At 49.5% G+C, this 19,189-nt stretch overlaps 1 long non-coding RNA gene across 1 annotated transcript; it reads right to left on the reverse strand.

Moving 5' to 3' along the window:
- Nucleotides 1-13,306: 13,306 nt before the first annotated feature.
- LOC119088748 lies at nucleotides 13,307-15,329 on the reverse strand. The gene is made up of 2 exons (XR_005092468.1): nucleotides 14,480-15,329; nucleotides 13,307-13,776 (listed from the first exon to the last, which is right to left on the reverse strand). It is a non-coding gene; the product is annotated as an uncharacterized LOC119088748 (long non-coding RNA).
- Nucleotides 15,330-19,189: the final 3,860 nt, after the last annotated feature.

Below are 19,189 nucleotides of genomic sequence, written 5' to 3' on the forward strand. Positions count from 1 at the left end.
GATCTCTGAGTTTGAGGCCAGCCTGGTCTGTAGCGGAAGTTCAAGCTTAGACAGTGACGGACAGAAAGCTGGTGAAGATGTAATTGAACGAGGGCTTCACGTTCTAGCTCCAGAGAACAGCAGAACTTGGTGGGTTCAGTCATGTGGTTCTGGAGTTAAGGATAGAAAGAAGGAGCTGTGGGATTTGCCTCTGAGACCAAGGAAAGCTGCTGAGACCAGGCATGGTCAAGGATGTCTATACTGCGAATTCTAATTGGTCTTAATATAAAAACCCAAAGTCAGGTATTGGGGTAAGAGCTGAAAGATCAGAGAAGGAAAGGAGCAGCCACTAGAGAGACCTCTTAGCTCTACTGAATCCGAATGCTCAGACCAAAAGGGCCGAGCCTCTGTCTCTACCCCACCTTATCATTTCCAAGAGAGGATATGTCCAGCCATATCACTTCCTGTTTCCTCTTTCCAAGTGCTGAGATTAAAGGTGTGTGCCATCACTCCCTGACCTCTATGGTTAACTAGTGGCTAGCTCTGCCCTCTGATCTCTAGGCAAGCTTTATTTGTTAGAGCAGAAACAAAATATCACCACAGGTGTCCCTGAATGGAGGCCTGAAGTGGCCATTGCATGAAGCTATGAAGTTGAAGCCTTGATTGCCTTGGAGATTCCAAGATGTTAGAGATGCCAGAGCTATGAGATGCCTGCTGAAGAAAGCTGCTAACAGAGAATGGAACCAGAGCAAGAGAAAGAAGTGTGTTGCAGTTAAAGCTGAAGGGAGTTGGAGATCTGGAGAGCCTTTTGACATCACACATGGAGATGCAGAGTTTGGAGTTTGTTCAGCTGGTTCTCAGTCTTGCTTTGGTCCAGTATTTCCTCACTGTGCTCCCTTTCCTGTGCTTTGGAATGGTAATGTGTATCCTGTGCCATTATATGTTGGAAGTGTGGGATCTGTTTTGATTTTGATTTTATGGGGATTACAGTTAAGAGATTGTATGAATCTCAAAAGAGACTTTGAACTTTGGACTTTTAAACATTGTTGAGACTGTGATAGACTATGGGGACTTTTGAAGTTGAACTAAATGCATTTTGGTATTGTTACAAAATATGGGGGTGGAATGTAGTAGTTTGAATGTGATTGGCCCCCATGAGCTCATAGGGAGTGGCACTGTTGGGAGATGTGACCTCCTGGAGTAGGTGTGGTCTTTTTGGAGGAAGTGTGTCTCTGTGGAGGTGGGCTTTGAGGTCTCATACATACTTAAGCCATGCCCAGTGAGACAGTTGCCTTCTGAATGAGATGTAACAACTCCTTCTCCAGCACCACGTCTGCCTGCATGTGGCCATGCTCCATGCCATGATGATAATGGACTAACTAAACCTCTGGAACTGTAAGCCGCCACTTCAATTAAATGCTTTCCTTTATAAGAGTTGCTGTGGTCATGGAGTCTCTTCACAGCAATAGAAAACCTAACTAAGACAGAAGAGGTGATAAGGAGGGGACAGACACAAGATGACCTGGTGTGAAGGAGGCCTGAGGAGTTAGGACAGACACAAGATGACCTGGTGTGAAGGAGGCCTGAGGAGTTAGGGCAGACCAAGATGACCTGGTGTGAAGGAGGCCTGAGGAGGGGGCAGGCACAAACATTTGCTACTGCAATGATTTACCTACAATCACTCATTTAATTCCTGATCAGCTGTTATTTCCTGTCACTTGCTAGTACACTGTGATTTCTTGTAAAGTGAGAAAATCTGACTTACAAATGGTTTTCAAATGTACTCGGATTTTTATCTCAATTTGGCAATTAATGGAGATGAATATATAAATTAATCATTTCAGCAGAGTGACTCCGCTTCTTCAATGATTTGCAGTCATTCTTTTCTAGAGTCTAATCATTTCCACGGGTCCTTGAGACGCTTGCAGGTCTGAATCTCTGCCCTAGCATCCGGAAACTGAACAGGGCTCAGAGACCTAGAAGCAGAACCCCGGGTGCTCATCTGCTCTAGACGGCTGGCTCTCCTTGGTTGTGAAGGAATTCCTCACAGATCTCCCTGGGGCAAGCCACCAAAGAGTTTAACATCTTTCCAGGAAAGAGCAGGGACACTCGGGCTTCCTGCCCCAGATTCAGGCCCCACCCACCTACCACACTAGCCTGTGTTCCTGGTATATCCCCCCCCCCCCCCCGTTGCCTTTCAGTGAAATCAGAAGACCCAACAGGTAAAATACATTGAGCAATGTGACATGTTGATACCAGTCTTCCTAGGGGTCTCTAAAGGGTGGCTGTGCCCAGCCATCAGGAGGGAGCAGGGGTCCTGTGCTATTCTGTGCTAACTTGGAGCCAGCTGACCTCATATGGAGAAGGAGCTGCTTCTGGGCTCATGTCCCAGTCAGCCACCACTGCAGCCCTAACCTCATATTCAGATCAACATAGAGTGGAGGAGCAGGGACATGACCAGGACCGGGGGGCAAGAGAGAGCATAACAAGGGCCTGGAGGATGCTCTTGAGGAGAGTCTGGAGGCTGGAAAGATACCTGGGCCAGAATAGCACCTGGGCTTGGGTGAAAATGCATTTCCCTAGCACCCGTTTTGGGCTGGGTCCTGTGTCAAGTAAGAGCCTTGCATCCCACTGAGTTCTCACACTCGGAAAGAGGCTCCTGCCACCCACACTTTATGGGTAAAGACCCAGCTTCTTGTCCAAGGTCAGTTAGCTAAAATGGGAATGACGGTTGTGTGACCATAAGCCTGGGGAGCCTGCTTTCAAAATCAAAGGGGAAGAGAATGTGGCTCCTGGGCAGCGGAAATGACAGGATGGGGTAGGGGTTAATTTCTTGGTTCCCAATGGAAGCGTGTGTAGAGCAGGCTGCCTGTGAGGAATACTTGAATAGAATTGAGAGGAAGGTTTCATGGAAGACTGTTCACCAAGTGTGGGGGAGGTGTTGGTCCGTTTTCATTGCTATAACAATCCCACAGACCAGATTGCTCACAGAGCATGCAGACTTATCCCTCTCGTGGTTCTGGGGTCCAAGGTAGGGCGTGACTTACTGAAGGGTGCCTCTCCAGGGTCCCAAGGCCGCACAAGAGCTTCACCTAGCAAAAGGCTTCCTATAGCCCCCCACAGCGCCCCCAGTTTCCAGCTGCTGAGCTGGGCCCTGGACTCGGCTTTTTTCCATGTCTTATTTTCATCATCCGTGTTATGGATGGGTTTGCGTTTTGAATAGAATCACACATTAGTCTAAAAAAAAAAAAGTTCGAAAGCATCTAAAGAAAATGTAGGCAGAGGAACAAAAGTTGATCATTGGTTATACAGAACTGTGTTTGAGATGTCTGCAGAAATGGCGCGCTCGGACCTGTGTGGACAGAGGCGGCCCAGCGAGCTTCACAGGGGATTTGTAGCAGAAGACTTGACAAAGAGGTCTGTCTACTCATGGGCAGCTTCCTCTGGCATCCTAGAGGGCTGATTCCCAGCAAGATGAAGCCACATCCCTCAGACTTTCCACACGACCTGGGCTGCAGGCTCCGCCCTCCCGCCTCCAGGACCTCCAGTTTGAGCCCTCCTTCCAGTCCTGGAGCAAAGGCTCTTCCTTGAATCTTTTCATAGGTGCTGTAGGATTCCTCCTCTTCTACCAGGCAAACGATCACGCTCCAATCCTGTTACAGTCACTGAGTCGGCATTCAGTGTGTGCTGTGGGATGGTCTGTATGTCAAATAAAACACTGATTGGCCAGTGGCCAGGCAGGAAGTAGGTGGGACAAGGAGAGAGGAGAATTCTGGGAAGTGGAAGGCTGAGGCAGAGAGACACTGCCAGCTGCCGCCATGACCAGCAGCATGTGAAGACGCTGGTAAGCCACCAGCCACGTGGCAAGGTATAGATTTATGGAAATGGATTAATTTAAGCTATAAGAACAGTTAGCAAGAAGCCTGCCAAGGCCATACAGTTTGTAAGCAATATAAGTCTCTGTGTTTACTTGGTTGGGTCTGAGTGGCTGTGGGACTGGCGGGTGACAAAGATTTGTCTTGACTGTGGGCAAGGCAGGAAAACTCTAGCTACAAGTGTGCCTTGTTCAAATCACTGTGTAGCATCCTTCTCCTCTCTGGGTCCAGACGGTCACGCTGCCGGCCGGCACACCACGGACAGCTGCAGAGACACTGCTCCGTCTCTCGACAACACTGAAGGTACGTGGGCGCAGCGCAGGGCTTCACCGTGCGAATCTAGCTTTACAACCAAGTATGGGCTTTAGGAAGTGGGGACCTCTCAATCTTTGCCCTCGTCTGTAGTCTGCAGAGGCTAAGGGAACACATGGCCTTTGTGCAGACAGAGCAAACAAGCTGTATCAAAGTCACGCTGTGCCTTAAAGCACGTAGCTGATTCTCTCTCTAGGGACCCTTGGACGAGGGCCTCTTCATGGTAGAGGCCCCGTGCTCCATGGGTCCTTCAGGGAAGCAGGTACCTCCACCCACTTGCGTCGCCGCCCCAAGACTGTCTCCTCTGCATGGCTGTAGTCCACAGGAAGAGGGAGCAGCCGGAAGAGGAAGAGCACACGCTCGTGTCTTGAGACCCAGACTCAGAAATGCTGCCTGTCACCTCCATTTGCCTTCTAGTGGGGGCTGAGGCAGGGTGCACTCAGTCATGTGACCATGCTGACATGCCCAGCCTGCTGGGCAGTGGGATCTCCAGCAGGGCAGCCCTGTGCCAGCTCTGCTCTCTCCTGTGGCTGGCAGCTGCCAACATCCTCCATCCCATTCCATCTCTTCCTCCCGGATCACAGAGCAAGGGCCCAGGTCACACCCCCACAAACAGTTCAGTAACAGCTTTGGCCTGGTAGGAAACCCAGGCCCCATCACCTTGTTTTAACATTTCAGAATGAAGACCAACAGAGCTTGAAAAAAAAAAAATCTTTCCACGCTGAAGAGTCGGAAGTGGTGGTGAGATGAATAAAACAGTCCCTGTGCATCTGCGAGGGGATGCAGAGTTTTCCTCCCACGTAACAAATTAGAAGCCATCTGAGACTTGAGAAATCCGAGCTCAGGTTTCCTGAGTCTGCTTGCATATGGAGCAATGGGGGGGGGGGAGTTCGGAAAAACGATGAGTCAGTTTTGAAGAACTTCTGTGCATGAAGTGGGGAGGCGGCTGGAGGTTTTCGGTGCTGATCTGGAAGACCAGCATGGGGTGTTAAGGATTCCAGGAGAATGAGGGCCCAGACCATGCCTGGAGAGTCATATAGTCCGTCAGCTGTACTCTGGATCCATGTTAATGTCTGTCCACAGGTGCTGCTGAGAGATGATAAAACCTGGAAGAGGTGGGGCCTATGGGGGTGTCGTCCTTAGGTCATTGGGGTTGAAGCCCCATCCTTGGTATCTTTTACTTCCTAGCTATGAATTAAACATTTTTTCTCTGCCTCATGCTCTTGGCTAATGCCTTCTGCTCCTAGCAGAAGCTTAAAAAGAAAAGGTCCGCTCAGTCATGGAGTAGAACCGTGAGTCGAAACAAACCTTCTCACTCTATGTGTTTTTTATTTCTGGCATTTTGTCATAGTCACAAGGAAGCCGACGTAGAAGCTGACGCCATCTATGATAAGTCAGGGCTTCAGGCACCGTGGGAAGAGTTTGAAAATACTAATCTCCCTAAACCTCGTTGACGTATCTTGGCAGGAGACTATCTTGGCCATTCGGAGCTGGGGAAACGGAGGCGGAATGTGAGGGTTGACTGACCTAGAGCTACACAGCCAGTCAGAGAGGATTTAAGACTCACAGTCGGACAATTTGGCTGCTGGAGTCCAGCACGTTTTCTCTGTAGATCACCAATCAGAAAACAGTTTCGGCTTTGCGGGTCACATGTTCCCTGTCATGACTATTCAGCCACCAACAGTGTGAAAATGAAAAGTGTACCTGTGTCCCCATGGAACTTTATTGTTGGGCCTGGAGAGATGAGTCAGTGATTAAGAGTGTACACTGCTCTTGCAAAGGACCAGGGTTCAGTTCCCACTACCTACACGGTGACTCACAGCCATCTATTTCTCCAGTTCCAATGGCCCAAGGTCCTCTTCTGGCCTCCAGGGTCGCCCAGTACCCATGTGGTGGACATACACACATGCAGGCAAACACTTAAACACATACTATGAAAATAAGCCTAAGAAATCTTTTATTGTTCCACACCAGTTACAAGTTCATGTAAGTTTGCAGCATTAAGCATTACGCGTCACCCTTTCGGTTATTTAAATGTGTATAAAACCATTCTTAGCTCACTGTTTACACTTCCCTCCCACCTTGTGAACTTTTTGTAATTGACCCGGATGCTCTTTAATTTTCTTAGCGATGTCTCCCAACAGGATAACATCTGAGCGCTGCTGGTCCCCGGTGCCATACTGGGGGCCTCTGCACCTTCCCCTGGGGGGTAGGGTCTGTTCCTGTCACCCACACCAAATAACACAATTGTATATCATAAAGTGGGGACAAGGCCGTGCAGACATCGGGACAGGAACGGGGGTTTGGGCTTGGCTGGGCACTCACGGGGCCTGAGGATGTGGGATGATGCTCCACTAATCCCATTGACAATAGAAGTAAATGACTGAGGGCACCCACCACTCTGCCCAGTGCTTATCCTGATAGTCTTGGTACCAGCCCTGAGAGTGATCTCCCTGGAGGGAGCCCTGGTCAGACAGGAGCTAGCAGCTTGTCTCCTCCCTGGGGCCTTCTGTCGTCCTGCTCAGGTGATTCTTCTTCCAGAGCGCGGCCAGGAGCGTTTGTCTGCCTGGCCATCCAGGCTGGGGACGAACACAGAAGCCTGGGTTATGCTGGCCTCATGACTGTGCATTGCTGGGCCCCAGAATTCATATTCCTGAGATGGAACAGGTGAAAGTGAGCAGAGGGGACCTGGATGCTTCCAGGAACCTGCATCCTCTGTCAATGGAATATTTTTGCGTCTCACGGACTCTGCCATGACTGTGCATCTGCTGCTGTGGAGAGAAAGCAGCTGTCGGCACCGGGAAGAAGAACAGTAGGGCTATGAGTGTGACTGTTCCGTCACAGCCTCTGGAGCTCCCTCTGAGCCCCCTGGCCTCAGTTCCTGTCCCACATTATCCTCTCTGGTGATAGGGCTCAACTTTGAGACAGCATTGAGGCTAGGAATCCAGACCTGGTGTTGGCCTCTCCCTCCCAAGGCCCCAAGGAAGATTCCTTCCCTGCTTCTCCTAGATGCTGCTGGTCTCTGGCAGTCCTTAATGGTCCTTGGTTTATAGATGCACCACTTAAATTCCTGCCTCCCTCTTCCTCTTTATCCAGCAGATTTCATAAGGATGCTCACTTTACCCATATAGCATCATCTTAACCACACCAGCAAAGACTCTATTTGCAAATAGGGTCTTGTGCAGGGGTTCTGGCTGGGTACGAATTTGCAGAAGCCAAAGGTGCTGTGGATATTGCTCTATATAAATAAAACACTGATGGCCAGTGACCAGGCAGGAAGTAGGTTGCCAGGCAGGACGTAGGTGGGACAAGGAGAGAGGAGAATTCTGGGAAGCGGAAGGCTGAGGAGGGAGACACTGCAGCCACCGCCAGGACAAGCAGCATGTAAAGACTCTGGTAAGCCACCAGCCACGTGGCAAGGTGTAGATTTATAAAAATGGGTTAATTTAAGATAAAAGAACAGTTAGCAAGAAGCCTGCCACGGCCATACAGTTTATAAGTGATATAAGCGTCTGAATGATTATTTTATAAGTGGATTGTGGGATGGCGGGGCTTGGGGAACCTGGAGAGAAGCCCTCCAGCAACCCAAAGGAACACAGTGTAATCCAGTGCTCACCTCTGCTTACATGTTGGACATCTCCCCCTGCCCACCCCCCATTTTGACAGCGTCTCACTATATAGCCCTGGCTGGCCTGAAACTCACCATGTAGACCAGGATGGCCTTGAACTCACAGAGCTCCACATGCCTCTGCCTCCCAAGGGTTGTTGGATTTCTTAAAAGTTTTTCAGTTAACAAATTGATTTGTTTATGTGCGGGTGTAGGTGAGGGGCCACATTTTGGGAGATGGTTCTCTCCTGCCACCTTGTGGGTGCTGGGAACTGAATCCACGCTGTCAGGCTTATCAGCAAGCCCTCTTCCCAGCTGGGCCACCTCCCCGGCCCACAGTGTTGGATTCCTGAGGCCGAACGGTAATATAAATTAGAGACAGTGGAGCAGCTTTGTATTCGCCTCAGGAGAGAAGAGAGGGAGAGAGAGCAGCATGCTCGGTTCCGGGAAGAGCACGATGCAGAGCACGATGCAGAGCATGTCCTCAGCACCAAGGACAGCACAAAAGCGTCTGTTTCAGCGTGGGATTTTGCTGTGTTTCCTGTTCTTCCCGTTCCTGAGGTGGTTAGGATAATGATGGCAAGAGCTGAGAGTGCACACTGACGTGCCCCTTAACTATGGGTGTGAACAGCCTCGCTAGGCAGATTCGTCATTGTGCAGACATTAGAGTGTAAGTCTGCAAAGCTGAATGATGTACCCGGCCCACAGTGTAGTCGCCTCCCCTCTACACAATGCCCAGTAATTTACTGTCGTGACTATTGGGTGTAGTCATTGTGCAGTGCTATTTATGTGCTCAAATGTAGAAAAAGCCCAATAAAAGTAGTGGGTGACAGGAGTTCTCAGCTCCACGGTCCTGTGCTGGGCCCACCACCTTATAGATGGTGTGTTGACAGAAATGTCATTACGCGGTGACTAACTGTGTTAACAGACATTCATGGCGTGGCTGAGGGTGTAGCTTACTTGGTAGAGTGTTGGCCTAGCATGCACGAAGTTCTGGGTTCAGTCCCCAGCATTCATGAGCCAGGCAAGGCACACGCCTGTAGCACCAGCATCAGAAGATAAAGGCAGGAGGATCAGAGGCTCAAGGTCACCTCAGCTACGTAGCAAGTTCTAGCTTAACCTGGGCTACACAGTCTGTCTCAAAAACAAAACAATAACTCACCCTAAACTGGGAATCCCGCAGGGCCCCCATCCTTAGACAAAGACTATGAGTAAGCAATGACTGAGGAAGAGGAAGAATTAGACTTTCCTGGGGAGGCGCTCTCAATACCAAGTAGTGAGCCCTGAAATACTATACATACATGCAAGTAATACTAAGCATACATGTATGTATGTATATCTATAAACCACATAATAAATAATATATGCATATAGCTATATATTATGCATACATACAAGCAACACAACACACAGTGTGAAATAATGGCTCTTTCAGCTTCTGGGAATACAAGTCAAGGTGGGGATGGTCTGCACATTGCCAGGCAGACCCTGCAGAGTCCAGCCCATCCTCCTGGAGTCAGAACAACCTTGCGCCAGGCCCTGGTCGTATGTGTCATGACTATCCTTGGTCAAATGCGTCTCCAGGATTAAGATGGGGTTTGTGCTCCGTTTGGATTGCCCCACGCTTTCCAGCGAGCCTTATCAACCGCTGTTTGGACAGGATGGTTTGGCAGAGCCGTGAATGGAGGTGGGAGGAAGGCACTGTGGCGTCAACACCCACAGGCTTTCTCTTTGCAAGCGGAAGAATATTCCGGGAGGCATATCCATCCGCCTCTCGGGAAACCTCCTGGAGAGTAGAACAGAGATGGCCAAGGTGGGGAGCTGGGACAACCCTACTGCCTCTAAGGCCACCGTGTCTGCCTCTCCTGCCTTAAGAATCCTTGGTAAGCGGGGAGAGGCGGCTCCTGCCTCACTAATTCCTCTTGGTGGAGAGGCTAGGAATTACAGACTAGATAAAGACATTCTAGCCAGAGCAGGGGAGATGCTAAAAATGGAGCTTCCCAAATCCCTCCAAGAGAAAACAAATGAATAAATTGGCCACAATTGGCGGTAAACAAATGTAGCTACTTCTGCTGAGTTTTCTTTTCCTTTGATTATTCCCTAGAGCTACAAAGTACACAAACATGTATCCTGATCGACAGTCTCTTTCATTAATTAAAAAAAAAATCAGTTTCTAGACCCCAACTGTGTGTGAAGTAATTGATACGGCACCATTATGGAGGCTGGAGGTAACTTCTGATAAAATCATCTAGGGCAACCTTTCTGTTCTAGAATAATCTCGAGACTCTGCTGGGAGCACAGTCTGTGATAGCTAACTTTTGATTAACTTGACACAACCTAGAATCACCTAGAAAGACAGTTTTGAGGAAGGATTCTCTAAATCAGTTTAGTCTGTGGGATTTTCAGGGGGGGGGGCATCTTAATTTCAAACCACCACCCCGACCCCAGCTCATTAGAAATGCAGACTTTGCCTGTCCCAGGATGCCAGGATGAGTTATGTATGCACTGAAGCCAGAGGACAGTCTCCCCTGACTCTCTCGTTGCTGAAACAAAGTAGCCAACACACTAGAACCAAGATTTATTAGGGCTTATGGCGTCAGGGGTCATTCAAGCCACCACGGCAGGAGGTCATGGTGGACAGGAAAGAGCTGCAGAGAGCAGAGGAGAAATGGGAGGGGTGGGGTTGGGGGCGTAAGCATCCCGAGTCCCAAAGTAGTCTACAGAGTATGCCCCCCAAGGACCTACTTCCTCCTCCTGTCTACAACAGTACCTTTGGGGGCACAAATCACGCCAGAGCTGTAGCACTGGGCTGGTACTCAGCTCACTTCTTCAGTGGACTTTGCAATATGGCAGGTCCCTCTTGGAGTATCCTCTTGGATTCTGATCCCTTCCTCTTTCTCTCTCTTTCTTTCTCTCTCTCTTTTTATGATTTAATGGGGATTAGGGGATCCTCAAGGAAAATAAAGGTGCTGTCACAGAGTAAAGGACAGGCAGAAGGAAGAAGCCTGTGTCCAGGGACATATTCTTTTCTCTGTCACTGTGTCTGTGGATGGATAGCTCTGTCACCCAGCTCAGTGAGAGCCAGTGAGATGGTTCAGTGGATCAAGCACTTGCTACCAAGCCTGCCAGTCTGAGTTTGACCCCCGGGAAGCCACATGGTAGATGTGGAGGAGGTTGTCCTCTGACCCCCCACACCTGCTGTTGTATGGAGCACACACTCACACAGTGAATAAATAAATATAGCATTTAAAAACTGTTTAAATCAGGGTGGGGGTCATCACAAGTCCCCTTGCATGGTTGAATGGTTTCTTCTCAGTAGCCTGTCTGGGAAGCCTAGGGCTGCCCACTCAGATGGCAGGAACAGAAAAACCTACTAAAACCCAGCGGACCTGTCAGAGAGTGTCGCGGTGGGAATGAGATGTCCCCCCGTAGTCTTGGGCATTTGAACACTAGGTCCCCAGTTGATGGCACTATTTGGATAGGTTTATGAGATGTGGCCTTGCTGGAGGAAACATGTCATTGGGGGTCGACTTTGTAGTCTCAGAGATTTGTGCCTTTCCCAGTTTGCTCTCCGATCTTGCTAGCAGTTCAAGATGTGGGCCCGCACATGTTTACCATGGAGGAGACACAGTATGATGGAGTAGAAACCAGAAGATATTCACTTCTCATCCTCACTCAGGAGTCATGTATTCTGGAGCATAATCCTACTTGTCACCTAACAATGCCACTCTTGGCCTCCTTTCCAAGTATTTAGACGTTATCCACACTCATATCTGTTTTCACAGCTCCATGTATGCATTATAGTCGAGGATTTGTATACCATGGTGAACATGGGATTCTTGTCTTTATGATTTTAGGTCACCTTGCTTACTTTTTTTTTTTAATGGGTGCTGGGAATTGAACCCAGGTCTTCTGGAAGAGCAACCAGTGCTCTTAACCAGTGAGCCATCTCTCCAGCCCTTGCTTACTTATACTTTCTAGGTCCATTCATTTTTCCTAGAAGGTTCATGATTTCAATTGTTCTTTATAGCTGGATGCGTATAGCTAAACGATATTTCAATGTGTATCCATACCACATTTTCCTTATCTGTTCATCTGCTGATGGACATCTTGGCTGGTTCCATCTCCTTGCTATCATGAGTGGAGCAGCAATAGACATGAATGTGCAAATATCTCTACATGGTGGGGTATGGAGTTCTCTGGGTACATGCTCAGGGGTGGAATAGCTGGGTCATATGGTAGGTAGTTCTATTTTTAATTTTTTGAGCTATCTCCAAACTGATTTCCATATTGGCTGTACTAAAGCGCACTCCCGCCAGCAGGGAATAAAGGTTCATTCCCTCTCCGTGTCCTCTCTGTTATTTGTTGCTAGATTCCTCGCTGACAGCCGTTTGGGCTGGGGTTAGGTGAGGCGGTATCTCAAAACAGCTTCAATTCGCATCGTCCTGACAACTAAGAAAGTTGAACGCTTCTGAAAATACTTACTGGCTACTGGCATTTCTTCATTTGTGGCATTAGCCCATTTGTGGACTGGCAGCTAGCTCTGTTTCTTGGGCATTTGGGCTAGGTTCCTAAGCTCCACGTTAGCCCTCTGTCTGAGGCAGACTCTCCCGTCCAGTGGGCTGCAGGCTCTGCCTGTTTCTCCCGTCGTGCAGAAACCCTTGAAGGTAAGGCAGCCTCATCTACCACTTCTCAGTGGTAGTCCCAGCGCTGTGAGGGTCACGCTAAGTTCTTACTGACTCAACACATTGAAGCTCATCCTTGTTTTCTTCTAGCAGCTTCAGACTTTAAATTGAGGTCCTTAATCCACTTCAGATTCAGCCCCCCCCCCCCGCCCTCCCCCCGTGCACCCCCTTTTTGCCTGTCTCTTCTTTTGAGAGCAGTTCTCACTAGGTATCTCTGACTGGTCTGGACTTTGCTATGTGGACCAGGCTAGCCCAGAGATCAACCTGCCTCTGTCTCCCGAGTTCTGTTACTAATGGCACATGCCACCACACCTGGCTTCTGAGTTGATTTTTATGTAAGATGAAAAATAAAAATCTGATTTCCTTCTTCTGCATGGGGATTTCCAGTTTTGCCAGCAGGACTTGTCGTATGGTTTCCCACTGTGTGATTTTGTTGCCACTGTGGAAAGTTAGCTGGCCATAGCTTTCAAATATCCACCCTTCCATCCACCGGTCAATCTGGTTTTTGTTTGTTTGTTTTGTTGTTGTTTCGATTTTTTGAGACAAGGTTTCTCTGTGTAACATTCCTGGCTGTCCTGGGACTCCCGCCTCTGCCTCTGCCTCCTGAGTGCTGGGATTAAAGGTGTGCGCCACCACCGCCTGGCTAGTCAACCTGGTTTTAATGCCACAGCAGGCCGCCATTGTCCCTATAACACTGTGATCTAATGTGAAGTTAGGTCTTATGACACCTCCAGCTGTGATCCTTCTCTCTAGGATTGCTTTGGCTATTCGGGATTTTTTTTCTTTACAATAAGCAGTGGAATTAATACTTTTATTTTGTTCTCCCAAACTGACCTGAATAACCTACGTCACCGCAGTTCACTTACATTTTATAAAAATTAAGCTTTTAAGGAGTAAATATAGTGAAGAAAATTTTGAAAATGGAACTTAAAAGTTGTTTTTTGGGGGAAAAAAAAAAACCTCTGCCAGATTATACTAACGTCTTAGTAATACTAGTGTCTGCTCCATGTAAAGAAGCGAAGTTCGCAGAGATTGAAACCTTGAAGTTCAGTGCTGCCTCCATTACAGATGAAGATATGTAGCCCAGTGTCCTTCCGCTTATGAAAATACCTGCTTTAGATTTTTACTTTTGTGTGTGGATGTGTGGGCTTCCATGAGTGCAGTTACGCGTGGAGGCCAGAAGAGGGCGCCATATGCCATGGAGCTGGAGTTAACAGGCCGCTGTGAACTGCCCACTGTGGGTGCAGGAGCTGAACTCTCGGCCTCTGCAAGAGGACCAGGTGTTCTTCACCACTGCGCCGTCTCCAGCCACCACTTTCTGAAAACATTAAAAAAATAAATAAATTGGGTAGTAGAACATGGCTCTTCTTGAAGTGCACGTCCACAAACATCTACTACAACACGGTTTTTTTCCACAGACACTGAGTTTAAAAGCCTCAAGGTGAGTTTGGATGCTCTGTGTCTATGATGTTAGAGACGCCCTGGGATTCCAAAACTGCTGTGACTACAGGCTCTCGGGTGCACAGGGAAGCAAAGGAAACAGAGACGTACCTGTGTGCCCTGCGAGAGAACTGTGCAGCTGCCCGGGTGCAGGTGCTGAGGCATCCAGAGGGAAGGGGGGACCAGGAGAGCCCAGCAGGCTCTTAGACCTTTGCAGATCAAGGGCAGGAGCTGTATTCCCGCGGGAGGAAACACAGGGCAAGAGCCGCATTGGGAGCTTAAGGTCCTTGTCTCCGCCACGGCCGCTGCGGAAAGACTTCCACGGAGGGAGTGTGTTAGAGCTTTTTGAGTGACAAATCAAGTTCAAAGCCGTTCTGACTGAAAGGGCAATGGTTTGAGACTCTGGGGAGCTCCGAGTCCGGGGGGGTCCAGGGCTTTCAGGACTGGGACAGGCTTCAGAAGAAAGTGAAGCCTTCCTCAGGGTCCGACTTTGATCTGGGGCTTGTCTGAGATGAGCCCAGCTCCTGTGGGTGTCCAGGAAACTGCTGAATAGGAGAAAACGGGGTGAGGGGTGCACTCACGGATGTCATTGCAGTTTACAAATCCCTCGGACAGACTCCATTCAGCCTCAGTGCCAGCGGCTCCACAGACCACCGGAAGGGCTAGTTTCAGTCACGTGTCAACGCTGGGCCAACCACCCTTGGTCAGGAACACATAGCCCGAATCACCTGACGCCGCCGTGTGACTTGCACCGAGTGCTGGAGGGAGGCATGGCATGCTGTGGGGAGAAGCCCTGCTCCTCCCAGAAGAGAACTTCTCTAAAGGAAAGGGCAGCGCTCTCTTCTGTTTTGAGAACAACAGATACGGCCCCGGGAAGGGCCTGACCCAGATGGTCCGCATCGATTACTGGGCAGGCGGCCAGGTGGAGACTGGGCCTGCCGCTGGGCAAGCCTACAACCGCGATGCACGGGCACAGGAATGTTAACTTTCTCTCCAGCACTCCCACCCCACCCTGGGCGAGTGTAAAACAGCCCAAGCCTTTTCCGAATGGCTGAGACCCAAAATAGACGAAGCTCCAAGAAGATAAATAAAACCAAATGAGCACCGCTTGGCTTCCAAACCGCATGCTGGTTCCTAGGCAGCCTGCGCTCTCCTGCTGGGAGAGAAAAGAGCAGAGCGTGTGTGGAGGAGGGGAGGGCCAGACCCTGCCGCTGTTTCTGTAAGCTCCTCTACCTGTGGTGGGTGCCGGAGGCCTTAGGGGGAGATGGAGACGACTTCTGCAGGTCTGGAGCAGGCTTAGAATCTGCTTCCAACTCTAGGTGATGCTGATTGTCCTGGTGCCCAACAGAATGAAGATCAGCGTTTAGACTCATCCAGGCTGGGGGACAGAGGAGATGAAAAGCTGGGAGCCGGGAGCAGGGAAGCCACCAAGACGGCCAGCCCTCGTGGTTACCAGTGAGACCGGTAGAGAGCCAGCCCTCGTGGTTACCAGTGAGACCGGTAGAGAGCGGGTGGTGAGCCAGCCTGACAGGGAGATCTGCTTGAGCCCTGGCCAGGCTGAGCTGTCTGAGCTCACACCCCGGACACAAAGAGAACTTGTATCAGAGTCAAATAGGATGGGAGTGGACCACTCAACTCATTCTGGAATCAGAACACAATTATCTCAATGGGGTCCTCCTTGGGGAGCCGAGAGGATGGAGGGCCCACATGCCAGCTTGATCTAGCAATGATGACAGACACTAGTCTCTAGCCCCTCTTCTCTAAGCCAAACACGGCTCTCCCGATATGCAGGCTTACTTCCTAGAGACTGTAGCTGGTCTTTAGACAACAAGAGTCTGCAGACATTGTTGCAGAGATTTGGCTCTGGACTCCCCGGGGCTCTCTGGTCTTTATGATCTCCACTGAAAGAATTCAGATGAGATCCACAGACTGTAGCATAGCAAATGGATAGGGCTTATCACAAAGCAAAGCGCGGTCATAGATAATGGCAGACCACTGGGTAGGAACTGAGATGGAGGTGGGAGACTGGGAATGTGATAACTGGGGACCCGCAACTGTCCTCACTCAAGAAGGTGACAGCCTGCAGGAAGACACAGAGATGTTATGTTATTGCTGCATTTCAGATTTATCTCTGAGCATGGAGCTTAGTTCTCTCACCCACCTCAACCAGCTGGCATGATTCTGAATAACTTCTGGCCATTTCCAAAAACTGAGCTCCAGATCAGGGAAGTAAAGACTCATTGTTGTGCCTTGAAAAGGAGAGGAATAAGTTTTATTCCTTCGTGGCTGCCCTCGGGACCACCAGCTTCTGGCTGACCCATGTCATTCCAGTGCTGCAGTCTCAGAAACAGGAAGAGGCATGGCTTTTGGCCGAGACGGTTTCTTCGGATTTTTGTCATCTCACAGGACACTGAAAGCAGCTGGCATTGAAGAGCGTCGAGTGATGCTCACATCTCTCCCCATGCTGGGCTGCATTGTGGCTGATGCTCCTGACAGCAAGTGGTCCATATTTCCCCACAGAGCATCCTTTTCTTTTCTCCGTACTTCTCCCGTCGTCACCAGCCCTGAGTACTGAAGGTTGAACATGGAGACTTGCACATGGTTGGAAAGTACTCTGTCATTTAGCTACACCCAGGTCTCTGTGCTTCTTCAGTCGCTGTACCTGCTGCCCTGGAGTTAATTTTTTCCTCTCTCTCTCTCTCTCTCTCTCTCTCTCTCTCTCTCTCTCTCTCTCAATAATGTTAGGAGCCAAACCCAGGAGCTTTGTGCAAACTAAGCCAGTGCTCTGCTACCGAATCCCCCCTCTCCCCTCCATCTAGGTATTTTTTAATCAAAGGGATAAGAAGAGAGCACCATTTGGTTGTATTTTGCAGCTTCTTAATCCCTGTGTCTGCTCTTTTCTTTCCATGTTTTTCTGGACTTTGTGCCTGGATTACATGTCCCGGGGTGAGGGACCTTTGCACACAGCAGCCTGAAGTCATCAGTTTTCGGAGACACGGGGAGTCTTTCGGGAGGATGAGCAAGCGGCAGCAAGAATGTATTTGCATGGCTGGCCAGCACATTTTCTAGAACGTTTGAATTAAGTTCAAGTAAGAGGCTTGGGCTGGAGCAGGTTGCTCAAGCTTGCCCGTGTGTCCATCCCGCAGATCCTGGGTGGGAGGTGAGATTCTGGGGATCTCACAAGTTCCCAGGTGACAGCCAGCCAAGGATCCCACTTAGCCCAGTCTCAAGCATCTCAGGCCAGCCTACCTTCGAGCTAGGACCTATGTTTTCATGGACCTTTGGGTCATTTCAGCATATTGGAATGTGGGAGACTTATCTGTGTTACCCAGTAGGGTCCAGCTGCACCCAGGCAACCCCTAGGGAGTGTCCTAAATGAGTGAGCTTGGAGGCTGCTAGAGCCCCAGATCCTAATCTGACACCATTGACTTTATTGCGGTGATTCTCACAGCCATGTTAGGTCAGAGCCTTTGTTACTTTTTTTATTGCCATGACAAAACACCATGACCAAGGCAACTTATAGAAGAGTTTATTTGAAAGCTCACAGTTTCAGAAGGTGAGTCCATGGCCATCATGGTAGGGAGCATGGCAGCAGGCAGGCATGTTGCTGGAACAGTAGCTGAGAGCTCGTATCTGATCCTCAAGCAAGAGGCAGAGGGAGGGAGAGGGAGAGAGATAAAGACAGAGACAGAGACAGAGGGCTAGAGAGCTAACTGGGCATGACATGGGCTTCTAAAACCTCAAAGCCCACCCCTAAAGACACATCTCCTCCAATAAGGTCACATGTCTTTCTCAAACTGGGGACCAAGCATTCAAGCACATGAGCCAGTGGGGGCCAGTCTCATTCAAACCGCCACCATCAGGAAAGACATCTGGACATCTGGGAAGTGTGTGTGGTGTCTCTTCTTGAATTGTGCCTGAACCCTCCTCCATCAGAACTTGGTTGGTAGCAAATACAGGGCAATGTCATGGATCGCAGTCTTCTCTCATTTCCTTTTCCTGTCTGTACCTGCCCAGGTGGGAGAGAAGACCCCCACCAGCACTTCCTGACTGTACAGAATGAGACAGCGCTCCAGGAACAGAGACCAGCCAACTCTTGCCTCTCCCACAGGCCTCCCTCTCCTTCAGGAGGCCGTCCCGCATGGATGGTCTGGGAGGGGATGTCACTGGTGCAGGCAGCCAACTGCAGACCAGGAGTGGTTTTGACCAGTGAATAAGGAGCAGGGTGGGCATAGCAGAGATAGTCTTTGTACGGATGCCCCTATAACTGGGCGGCAGTATCTACACCAGGAAGAGTGAGGCAGTATGGAACTGGGAAAATTAAGGGCACAGGAAAGTCTGATCAAACCCTATTGGCAGCTGAGTCAAGAATACTGGCCCAACTAATGTGCTGTGATGACTGTCTACATCGAGGCAGTACTCTTCACACAGACACTTCAGTAAGAACGTTAAAATAGCAGCAAACTTGCTTAAGACTCAGCACGCACGATGAGGGAGCTTAACCTTGTTCTTTCCCAGCTCTAAAGCTGTGACTTCCTGAGAATCTCCCTGACAAGCTTAGCGCCTTGTTTCCGGTCCAAGCCTGCCTCCGCTTCCTTGTGTACTACGTGTCGTGAGGGTCCCTTTGGCCTCTGCTTCATCCTATTAGCCCGTACTCTTACCCAGTGTACGCCAGAAGCCACCCGGGATCTCATGTGCGCACACACACACAGACACAGACACAGACACACACACACCCCTTAGTAACCCCCTGAGCAATGTAACTTCAGAAGCCACCAAGTTCTCGCTGCTGAGACACTCGGAGCAGCACCCATGCTCTGGATGTACAGCGTCCTTTCTCTAAGCTCCGCCCTCACTCACCTCATGCCTTTACTTTAATTGATGTTAAAATCTTTTCCTCGAGGCTGGGGAGATGGTTCAGTGGTTAAGAGCATGTACTGCACACCCACACACAGTGCACACCCACACACAGATACACAGACAGACAGACAGGCAATTAAACACAGATAATAAAGGTAAATCTTTAACCCCCCCTTTTTTTGCATTATTATTATTATTTTTTTTTTTTTTTTTTTTTTTTTTTTTTTTTTTTTTTTTTACAGTCTTGGACTAGCCTCAAATTATGCGGCTGTAAATACCTCCTGACCCTTCTGCCTCCACTCCCAGCTTAGAAACTTTACTCAATAAATCCCAAGTCTGCTTCACACAACTCACCCTGCAATACTGCCCTGTCACAAAGCCCGGCTGCAAGCAGGCAGACCCGCCTCTGAAAAGAGCAGGCAGGAGGAAGG

Source organism: Peromyscus leucopus, chromosome 11 (assembly GCF_004664715.2).
Source record: "Peromyscus leucopus breed LL Stock chromosome 11, UCI_PerLeu_2.1, whole genome shotgun sequence".
NCBI lineage: Eukaryota > Metazoa > Chordata > Mammalia > Rodentia > Cricetidae > Peromyscus > Peromyscus leucopus.